A 12335-nucleotide genomic window follows, 5' to 3' on the forward strand; every position below is an offset into this window, starting at 1 on the left:
ATGGAACTAATTTAAGTGGTATAATATTTAATTATATAATTTATTTAATTGATTTTAAATGGGTTAACCCAAATTTAACCCATTTATTTCATAGGTTGGGTCGGGAACTACATAAACAGGTCAACCCGGTGACAACCCATTTATCTAAAATGTTGGGTTGGGTTGGAAATATTAACCTATTTAAATAAACAGGTTGGGTTGGGTTGAAATTTTCAACCCAATTATTAAATGGGTTGAACTCGAACCCAACCCAGGTCGACCCATTGCCACCTCTACCAGGTTTGTTTATTGGGTCAAAAGACAAGACATATGAATTTGTTTGTAACATCCCAAAAATACCAGCTAAAAATTTCATTTTTAAAATTAGGTTAATTCATAAAAACATCGTTACAAAACATTATATATTTAATTTAATAATTATTTGAATATTATCATGTATTAATCAAAGTATTAATTTTTAAATTATAATGTTGCATTATTATTATCTATGTTGAATGAAATTCGATCCTAATTTACATCCTTTTTTAGCGCCGATAATATTGGTCACTCTCCAAAATCACTTTGAAACAAAACATTTTTAATATTATTTGAACAATTTATTTGTATTTATGAATTAGGATTGTGCTTTTGTCATAATTATGAAGTTTTATTTACATATGGAACTAATTTAAGTGGTATAATATTTAATTATATAATTTATTTAATTGATTTTAAATGGGTTAACCCAAATTTAACCCATTTATTTCATAGGTTGGGTCGGGAACTACATAAACAGGTCAACCCGGTGACAACCCATTTATCTAAAATGTTGGGTTGGGTTGGAATTATTAACCTATTTAAATAAACAGGTTGGGTTGGGTTGAAATTTTCAACCCAATTATTAAATGGGTTGAACTCGAACCCAACCCAGGTCGACCCATTGCCACCTCTACCAGGTTTGTTTATTGGGTCAAAAGACAAGACATATGAATTTGTTTGTAACATCCCAAAAATACCAGCTAAAAATTTCATTTTTAAAATTAGGTTAATTCATAAAAACATCGTTACAAAACATTATATATTTAATTTAATAATTATTTGAATATTATCATGTATTAATCAAAGTATTAATTTTTAAATTATAATGTTGCATTATTATTATCTATGTTGAATGAAATTCGATCCTAATTTACATCCTTTTTAGCGCCGATAATATTGGTCACTCTCCAAAATCACTTTGAAACAAAACATTTTTAATATTATTTGAACAATTTATTTGTATTTATGAATTAGGATTGTGCTTTTGTCATAATTATGAAGTTTTATTTACATATGGAACTAATTTAAGTGGTATAATATTTAATTATATAATTTATTTAATTGATTTTAAATGGGTTAACCCAAATTTAACCCATTTATTTCATAGGTTGGGTCGGGAACTACATAAACAGGTCAACCCGGTGACAACCCATTTATCTAAAATGTTGGGTTGGGTTGGAAATATTAACCTATTTAAATAAACAGGTTGGGTTGGGTTGAAATTTTCAACCCAATTATTAAATGGGTTGAACTCGAACCCAACCCAGGTCGACCCATTGCCACCTCTACCAGGTTTGTTTATTGGGTCAAAAGACAAGACATATGAATTTGTTTGTAACATCCCAAAAATACCAGCTAAAAATTTCATTTTTAAAATTAGGTTAATTCATAAAAACATCGTTACAAAACATTCATAATATTAATTTATGTCTGATAACCGGTAACATCATAGTAAAATATTCAGAGTACATCCCAGAAAATCCATAGTGCGGAAAACATGAGAGTGTGTGTGATATGCCGCTACCGCGCCAGCTCCTTTTCCCTAGCTGAAGAGATACCTGAAAACAAAACTATAAAACGTAAGCACGAAGCTTAGTGAGTTCCCCCATAATGCCACATACCATGCAATCATATAATGTACAGCTAAGAGATACGGGCCTCGCCCACACTCTGCTAGCTAGGAGATACGGGCCTCGCCCACACTCTGCTATCCATGGAGATACGGGCCTCGCCCACACTCCGCTACTAAACCATAACATACAAGTATCACACAGATAACAAGTATAAGCAAATCTATCATACTGGCCTATATCACAATCAAACTCAGCTATGAGATACGGGCTCCGCCCACACTCCGATACTAACATATCGTCTATACGGGCCGGCCTTGGTGCCTTAGAACCGTCCCTACTGGAAGGAAACTCACCTCGAGAGTAGCTGCCGAAAACCTGCTCAGACTACGCCTGGCTGCCGCACCGGTAATCCCTCCGGCTATAAATTCGTAAACATGGATTAGGTACTCATAAATACCCCTAAGGTCAAATGACTGGTCAAAGTCAACTCCTTGGTCCAAGTCAACCTTCTGATTGACTGGACTCGCCGAGTCCATCTGGCGACTCGCCGAGTCCTTCTATGTCTAGCCCGACTCTGACTCATCGGGCCCCTGTTCCCACTCACTGAGTCAGCCTGACTCGCTAGACGGGGACAACTAACAAACCCGCGACTGGACTCGCCGAGTCCAAGGGGGAGCTCGCCGAGTCCGACGAACAAATCTCCCAAATCGCTCCAATCTTCCATCCGAACATCAATCCTGGAGGTTTGGAGATTCTGGGACTATAACTACACGTTAAATTGCTAATTCCACGTGCGACTACGGAGGGTTGGACCTCTTACACTTAAACCCTTCTTATCCTAATGACTGATCATATGACTCGCCGAGTTGGAAGAACAACTCGTCGAGTTCAAGGCTATATTCAAGGGACTCGCTGAGTTTGAAGAACGACTCGCCGAGTACCAGACAATCTTCATAGGACTCGCCGAGTTGTTTATCCAACTCGCCGAGTCTAAGGCCATCTTCATGGAACTCGTCGAGTGCACTTTGGCACTCGCCGAGTACCCTTCGACTCTTCACCCATTCTGGCCAATTCTGAGACATGCAATGGTTCCAAACCATAAATCTAAGCTCCTAGGGCATAAACACACGGAGTTTGGGAGGTTTAAGGTCTTGCAATCCACATATAAGGGACAAAAAGGGAATCTATTATACTAAAGATCAAGAAGGAGCTTTCTTACCTGGTTAGGAGCTTCTCCCAGGGTAGATTTCGGATCTACCACACTTCCTTGCACCCTCCAACTTCCTCCTTCTTCTCTTAAGCTTCAAACTTCCTTCACCAAGCCAAAATCACTCACAAGGATCAAAATGGGCTAGGGTTTCGCTCTACAGTTCTTCTGGAAGAGAATGGGACGAAATGGGTGTTTCAGAATGGGTAAAATAGGGTGAAATGTCTGAAAATAGAGTTTCATCCAGACAGGTAGACTCGCCGAGTCCATGCATCGACTCGCCGAGTTCACCGCTCAAATCTCGTGTCCACCCTGCTGCTACTCGGCGAGTCGGGACGCAGACTCGCCGAGTTCGTGGCAAAAATAAGATAAAAACTTAAATAAAATCATACCATGAACCCGGTGTTACAAATCTCCCCCACTTATTTTAGACTTCGTCCTCAAAGTCTGCCGCTCCCTTTCAGAACAACTCCGGATAATGCTCCATCATCTCATCCGCGGGCTCCCAAGTCCATTCCGAGCCCTTCCGATGCTGCCATTGCACCTTCACCAGCTCCACCCTTTTGTTCCTCAGTTCCTTCGACTTCCGGTCTAGGATAGCCACAGGCCGCTCGATATAATTCAGGCTGTCATCAATCTGGATGTCCTCCAAAGGTACCACTGCTGAATCGTCCACCAGGCACTTCCGCAGCTGGGAGACGTGGAAAGTGCTGTGGATCTGATTGAGTTCGGCTGGCAGGTCCAGCCGATATGCCACCTTGCCCACTCGAGCTGCAACCCTAAACGGTCCAATATACCTGGGACCCAACTTGCCCCGTTTCCTGAATCGGATGACGCCCTTCCACGGTGACACTTTCAGGAGAACCATATCCCCGACCTGGAACTCCAGGTCTGATCGGCGCCTATCGGTATAACTCTTCTGCCGACTCTGAGCAGTCTGAAGCCTGCTCCGGACCTGCTGAATCTTCTCTGTCGTCTTGAGCACTACTTCGGTGCTCCCCATGACTCTCTGTCCAACCTCGCCCCAACATATCGGGGTCCTGCACTTCCTCCCGTACAACATCTCGAAGGGAGAGCGGTCAATACTCGCGTGATAGCTGTTGTTATGTGAAAACTCGGCTAAAGGAAGATAGGTATCCCAGCTACCACCGAAGTCTAAAACACACGCCCGCAGCATGTCCTCCAGAGTCTGGATGGTCCGCTAGCTCTGGCCATCCGTCTGCGGGTGAAAGGCTGTACTAAAATGCAGACGAGTACCCAGCTCGTCATGAAACTTCTTCCAGAATCTGGAAGTGAACCGCACATCCCTATCCGAAATCACTGAAACTGGCACTCCGTGCCATGCCACCACCTCTCTGATGTAGATATCAGCCAATTTATCGGCCGAGATGCTCTCCTGAATCGGGATAAAGTGGGGGCTCTTGGTCAATCGATCGACGATGACCCATATCGAATCCACTCCCCGCGCGGTCCTGGGAAGCTTGGTGATGAAATCCATCGTGATGTCTTCCCATTTCCACAGCGGGATATCCAACGGCTGCATCTTGCCGTGCGGTCTCTGGTGTTCGGCCTTGACCTTCCTGTAGGTCAGACACCGCTCAACGTACCATGCTACATCCCGCTTCATGCAGGGCCACCAATAGTCCAGACGAAGATCCCTATACATCTTCGTTGCCCCTGGATGAATGGAGAATCGGGATTTGTGCGCCTCCTCCATCAGAACCTGGCGCACGCCTCCGAGATATGGAACCCACACCCTGCGGTGTAATGTCAATAATCCTCTGCTGTCATAGTCGAAGGAGGAAACCTGTCCCACAATCCGCTCACTCTTCCGATGTTCCTCCTTCATAGCCTCCTGCTGAGCCTCCCGGATTCGCTCCAAAAGCGGAGTCACCACTGTCATCCGCATGCAAATATCCCTAATCGGCGCCGCCTTGCGGCTAAGCGCATCGGCCACCACGTTGGCCTTCCCCGGGTGATAAAGGATTTCACAATCATAATCCTTTACCACATCAAGCCACCGACGCTGCCTCATATTCAGATTTGGCTGGTCCATGAGGTACCTCAAACTCTTGTGGTCCGTGTAAATCGTACAGCGAACCCCATAGAGGTAATGACGCCAAATCTTGAGGGCGAACACAACAGCCCCCAACTCCAAATCATGCGTCGGGTAGTTCGCCTCGTGAGGCTTCAGCTGCCTCGACGCGTTGGCGATGACATGCCCTCTCTGCATCAATACCGCGCCCAAACCTGAGATAGACGCATCGCAGTATACAACAAAATCCTCCATGCCCTCTGGCAAGGCTAAGATTGGCGCCTCGCACAATCTCTGTCTCAGTGTCTCGAATGCTGCCTGCTGCTCAGGCCCCCAACGAAAGACCACAGCCTTCCTCGTTAACCTGGTCAGGGGTAATGCTATCTTGGAGAAATCCTGGATGAATCTCCGATAGTAGCCGGCTAATCCCAGGAAACTCCGAATCTCAGATGGAGATTTCGGAACCTCCCATCTCATCACGGCCTCCACCTTGGCCGGATCCACCGAAATCCCGTTCTGGTTGACAAGGTGCCCAAGAAACTGCACCTCGCGCAACCAGAACTCACACTTGGAGAACTTAGCATACAAGTTCTCCCTTCTCAAGGTCTCCAAAACCTCCCGCAAATGCTCCTCATGCTGCTCTCGCGTCTTGGAGTAAACCAAGATATCATCAATAAATACTATCACCGACCGGTCTAACATCGGTCTACACACGCGGTTCATGAGGTCCATGAACGCGGAAGGAGCATTGGTGAGCCCGAAAGGCATCACTACGAACTCATAATGGCCATAACGTGTCCGAAATGCCGTCTTCTGCACATCCTCCTCTCTGACCCTCACCTGGTGATACCCTGAACGCAAATCTATCTTGGAGAACCAAGATGCTCCCTGAAGCTGGTCAAAGAGGTCGTCAATCCTCGGGAGTGGGTAGCGGTTCTTCACCGTTACCTTATTCAGCTCCCTATAATCGATACACATCCGATGCGATCCGTCCTTCTTCTTCACAAACAGAATCGGGGCTCCCCAGGGTGAACTGCTCGGTCTAATGAAACCCTTGTCTAACAGCTCCTGAAGCTGTGTAGACAACTCCTGCATCTCAGGAGGAGCCAACCGATACGGTGCCTTGGCTATCGGAGCCGCACCAGGGACTAGGTCGATCCTGAACTCCACCTGTCGCTCTGGAGGTATCCCTGGCAGCTCCTCGGGGAATACATCCGCGAACTCTCGTACTACGGGCACATCGCCCACCGTCACCTTACCCGCCTCCCGGGTGTCCATGACATATGCGACATATCCTGCGCAACCCTGCTGAAGGTAACGCCTTGCCCTCGCTGCCGAACAGAAGGCTGGCCCTCGCTGTGATCTCTCACCCTGAATTACTAACTCTCCCCCACTTGGGGCTCTGACTCGTACTAACTGTTGCGCGCAATCTATCACTGCCCCATTGGGACTCAGCCAATCCATACCAATAATGACCTTGTTTCCCCGCAATGGAATGGGAACTAGGTCAACCAAATACCGCTCTTCGAACAACCTTAACACACAATCTCGGAAGACCTCTGATGCTCGCACCGACCGGTCGTCCGCAATCTCGACCTCTAAAGGGCAATCCAACATGCCCGAGGACTTAGGAAACTTCTTGCTAAGTGCAAGAGAAACAAAGGATCGGGTAGCCCCCGAATCAAACAACACCTGGACTGGAATACCGTTCACATGGAACGATCCTAAACGTATATACACAGAGCACATATCAATATCATAAATCTCATATAAATAGGTCAGAGGGAAAGAATCATACCCGTCACCACATCGGGTGCAGCGCATGCCTCCTCGGCTGTCAGCTGAAATGCCCGGCTCCTCACCACCGGAGCCTCTGCCTTGCCCTGCCGGCCATCAGTAATCCGCAGGGTCGCTGGAGCTGGCGCCTGTACTGGCGCTGCTGCTGTCAACTGGGGGCAGTTGGCCCTCTTGTGGCCCCTCTGGTTGCAGTGGAAACACAACAACTCAGATGTCTGAATAACCGGAGCAGGGGCAGTACAATCCCTGCTGAAGTGTCCCGTCTTGTCGCACCTGTAGCAGCCTGTCGATCCTAATCTACACGCTCCCTCGTGCGACCTGCCGCACTTCCTACAGCGGCCCGGTCCTGAATGGCCTTTCGGCCTACCATCTGATCCCTTGGGCTTCTTTCCCGAAGCCCCTATCGTCTGTCTCTCCTCTGCCTTCCTCTTCCGGATGTGCTCCAGATCTATCTCCCTCTCCCTCGCCCTAGCAATCATAGAATCCAGGGTAGGGCAAGCTGAAAAACTGACATGCTCCCGAATGTCGGCTCGCAGCATGTCATGGTAGCGGGTCCTCCTCATATCCTCATCACCTGCATACTGGGGCACCAGTAACGCCCTCTCCCGGAACTTGGCAGTGATCTCCGCCACTGTCTCTGTCGTCTGCCTCATATCCAAGAACTCCCGTGCCAACTGCTGGAGCTCCACCGCAGGCGCGAACTCCGCCCTGAATCGTGTCACAAAGTCCGGCCATGTCATAGCCTCAATGGTCGTGGCTCCCAAAGAGTCACAAACCGACTCCCACCAATCTCTAGCTCTATCACGTAGACACCCTGCTGTAAATCGTACCTTCGACCCCTCGGGGCAGAAGCTGATCAGCTGTGCAGACTCAAGGTCTGCAATCCATCGTCTGGCAGCAATGGGGTCCTTCGCCCCATGGAAATCTGATGCACCACTGCCCCTGAAGTCCTTAAAGGACAGTGTGCGTGGTCCTGACTGGCTAGCCGCCATATCACTCCTGAACGCCCTGAGACGATCCTCCATCAGCTCTACAATACCCTCCTTGATCGACCCGAAGATGATGGGAGTCGACTCAAGGATGCCCCTGGTAATCTCTGACGCAATGAACTCGCGTAGACCCTTATCAACTGGTTCGGACCCTGAACCCGAACCCGATCCTGATCCTGAGCCTCCCGCTCCCTATCGTGTGGTCACCATACTGCAAAACATAGCATAACCACCATCATACTATATTCCACTAATGAGGCTCACATTCATATCACAAGTCCCCGGTCTCGTCTCGGCCCTTTTTGAATCGAGTACGGATCCTCCGCTTTCAGTAGTACGGGCCCATACTACCTTCCACGTCTATCCGTACTTTCCTCAAGAATTGCCTCAACTCAACCAAGTCCTTTCTACTAATACTGCGGTTCTCGTGCTACTCTCGCCCTAGGCTTGCCCTAAGTAATCGCCATCCCACTCTCTGCCATCAGCTGCACAAGAAGTCCCTGCTTTCTTTCCCTAACTAGCTCGCGAATACTATTACATATTACTCAGACTAGATAATTCTTCGAATGAGAGGTCCTACCCTACAACGGTTGGACTCAAACAAGAGCTGCGAAATAGGGCTAGACCCAACCTTCTGAAATTATTTAATCCTTGCAATATGTAACTTAGCATATTCGTTCACTAGTTAGTGAAAGACGACTAGAACTCCTAATAGCACAAAGCAAGCAGCATTCGGGCATTGAGTACACATAATCAAGTATATACTACTCTGGCTATCATACTGACTGATCAGTACTAGCATGCAATTCTCAAAAAGCCGAAACACATAAAGCAGGCACATAAGGCATCATTCCTAGATCCTTAGTCCTATTCTAGCATGCTGTTCTACTGAAACTGAAATTGATAATCATAACGTAAACTTGTATGGGTACTTTGGGGAAAACTTACTTGAGCTCGGCCGGTCGCGCACATCACACACCTTTTTCTTTTTAGAAACCCCTTTTTACTTAGTCTTTAGAAAATCATTTCTTATAAAAATCTTTTAATCCCTCGATTTGAGTCCAGACACCCCCGAAGGTGTGTCCGAATCCCTCAAACCAGGGCTCTGATACCAACTTGTAACATCCCAAAAATACCAGCTAAAAATTTCATTTTTAAAATTAGGTTAATTCATAAAAACATCGTTACAAAACATTCATAATATTAATTTATGTCTGAGAACCGGTAACATCATAGTAAAATATTCAGAGTACATCCCAGAAAATCCATAGTGCGGAAAACATGAGAGTGTGTGTGATATGCCGCTACCGCGCCAGCTCCTTTTCCCTAGCTGAAGAGATACCTGAAAACAAAACTATAAAACGTAAGCACGAAGCTTAGTGAGTTCCCCCATAATGCCACATACCATGCAATCATATAATGTACATCTAAGAGATACGGGCCTCGCCCACACTCTGCTATCCATGGAGATACGGGCCTCGCCCACACTCCGCTACTAAACCATAACATACAAGTATCACACAGATAACAAGTATAAGCAAATCTATCATACTGGCCTATATCACAATCAAACTCAGCTATGAGATACGGGCTCCGCCCACACTCCGATACTAACATATCGTCTATACGGGCCGGCCTTGGTGCCTTAGACCCGTCCCTACTGGAAGGAAACTCACCTCGAGAGTAGCTGCCGAAAACCTGCTCAGACTACGCCTGGCTGCCGCACCGGTAATCCCTCCGGCTATAAATTCGTAAACATGGATTAGGTACTCATAAATACCCCTAAGGTCAAATGACTGGTCAAAGTCAACTCCTTGGTCCAAGTCAACCTTCTGATTGACTGGACTCGCCGAGTCCATCTGGCGACTCGCCGAGTCCTTCTATGTCTAGCCCGACTCTGACTCATCGGGCCCCTGTTCCCACTCACTGGGTCAGCCTGACTCGCTAGACGGGGACAACTAACAAACCCGCGATTGGACTCGCCGAGTCCAAGGGGGAGCTCGCCGAGTCCGACGAACAAATCTCCCAAATCGCTCCAATCTTCCATCCGAACATCAATCCTGGAGGTTTGGAGATTCTGGGACTATAGCTACACGTTAAATTGCTAATTCCACGTGCGACTACGGAGGGTTGGACCTCCTACACTTAAACCCTTCTTATCCTAATGACTGATCATATGACTCGCCGAGTTGGAAGAACAACTCGTCGAGTTCAAGGCTATATTCAAGGGACTCGCCGAGTTTGAAGAACGACTCGCCGAGTACCAGACAATTTTCATAGGACTCGCCGAGTTGTTTATCCAACTCGCCGAGTCTAAGGCCATCTTCATGGAACTCGCCGAGTGCACTTTGGCACTCGCCGAGTACCCTTCGACTCTTCACCCATTCTGGCCAATTCTGAGACATGCAATGGTTCCAAACCATAAATCTAAGCTCCTAGGGCATAAACACACGGAGTTTGGGAGGTTTAAGGTCTTGCAATCCACATATAAGGGACAAAAAGGGAATCTATTATACTAAAGATCAAGAAGGAGCTTTCTTACCTGGTTAGGAGCTTCTCCCAGGGTAGATTTTGGATCTACCACACTTCCTTGCACCCTCCAACTTCCTCCTTCTTCTCTTAAGCTTCAAACTTCCTTCACCAAGCCAAAATCACTCACAATGATCAAAATGGGCTAGGGTTTCGCTCTACAGTTCTTCTGGAAGAGAATGGGACGAAATGGGTGTTTTAGAATGGGTAAAATAGGGTGAAATGTCTGAAAATAGAGTTTCATCCAGACAGGTGGACTCGCCGAGTCCATGCATCGACTCGCCGAGTTCACCGCTCAAATCCCGTGTCCACCCTGCTGCTACTCGGCGAGTCGGGACGCAGACTCGCCGAGTTCGTGGCAAAAATAAGATAAAAACTTAAATAAAATCATACCATGAACCCGGTGTTACATTGTTCATTGATCTATTCATCAATGAATAAGTAAAATTGGCTTAAGACGTTAAACTCGTTTTTTAACTAACACCTTATTCATTTATGAACAGTAAATATCATAGTCTGGCTTATTATATTACATTATTTTTTTCACTCATGTCTTATTCATTTATAAATATTGGGTTTTTATGTTGATACAAATACAATAGCTTGATCAGACAAAAATATACACATAGAAAGAATGCTATAGAAAAGGGAAGTCGGGTGACACAAAAGATTACGGCGGTCTGAGAAAAATCATCACCGGACTACCACGCCTCTGTGACCCATCGTAGATCCACAACGAATCAATCTCTTTAACTGAGGAAGCCAAAGCTGATACCATATTAGAAATTCTTTGTCTCTTAACAGTGTTTTCTATTCATTTATGACTAAATGTGTATTCATTACTGATTAAATGTGTATTTAAATGTATTCATAAGATTAAATGTATATTCATTAATGATTGAAGCAATTCATATTTAGATGTTTTCATTTATGGTGATGTTTCTTTAATTGTGTTTTATTCATTTATGAATATAAATTAATTCATCTATTCATTCAAGATTATTATCGGCTTCATATATGACTACAAATATAAATTTATTCATGTATGATTACTAATATTCAGATAAAATGATTAATGCGTCAGTATTTTTGATGTGGTTGGTAAAAAAACTTAAAGCAAAAAAAAATAACGTTTTTTTTTTAAATTATGCTAAAAACATTTTTAAAATCATTTTATTGATTTTGTTAATTAAAAATAGATTATATAAGTTCCTAATATTTGGGTAAAAAATCTATTAATCATATTAAATCCCATGATTTTAGGAATTAATTAATTACTCATAAATTATCCATAATTAATTATATTGTAAAATTCCTTTTATGCCCTTATATGATTATTGGTTCACAACTGTTCTCGCGTTCTCAACCTTTTAGGTGTTCTCATTTGATCTTTTCCCTATATATATATATATATATATATATATATATATATATATATATATATATATATATATATATATATATATATATATATATATATATATATATATATATATATAGAGAGAGAGAGAGAGAGAGAGAGAGAGAGAAAGAGATGTTCATGTGAGACGATATAATTTTGTGAGACCGTAAAACCACTTTTTTCTAGTGAAATATTCTAATATTCTAGTATTCATAAAAAATTAAATATATGTAATATTCTAATATTTAATATTTTAAAACAAAAAATTTAACATATTTTATATTGAAATATTCCAAGACATATAATGTTAGAATACATTCCATATTCCCTTTTTACGAACAATAGAATATTAGAATATTTCATTAAAAATATTTAGTCTCACGGTCTCACAAAATTATATATATATATATATGTGTGTGTGTGTGTAGACACACACAACACACACTACGTTATAAGCCGTGAAAACCACGATTATAAAATAAATTAACTTTTCATAGAAAATAAA

This window comes from Lactuca virosa, chromosome 8, assembly GCF_052849685.1.
Source record: "Lactuca virosa cultivar CGN04683 chromosome 8, Lactuca_virosa_CGN04683_v6, whole genome shotgun sequence".
NCBI classification, from domain to species: domain Eukaryota; kingdom Viridiplantae; phylum Streptophyta; class Magnoliopsida; order Asterales; family Asteraceae; genus Lactuca; species Lactuca virosa.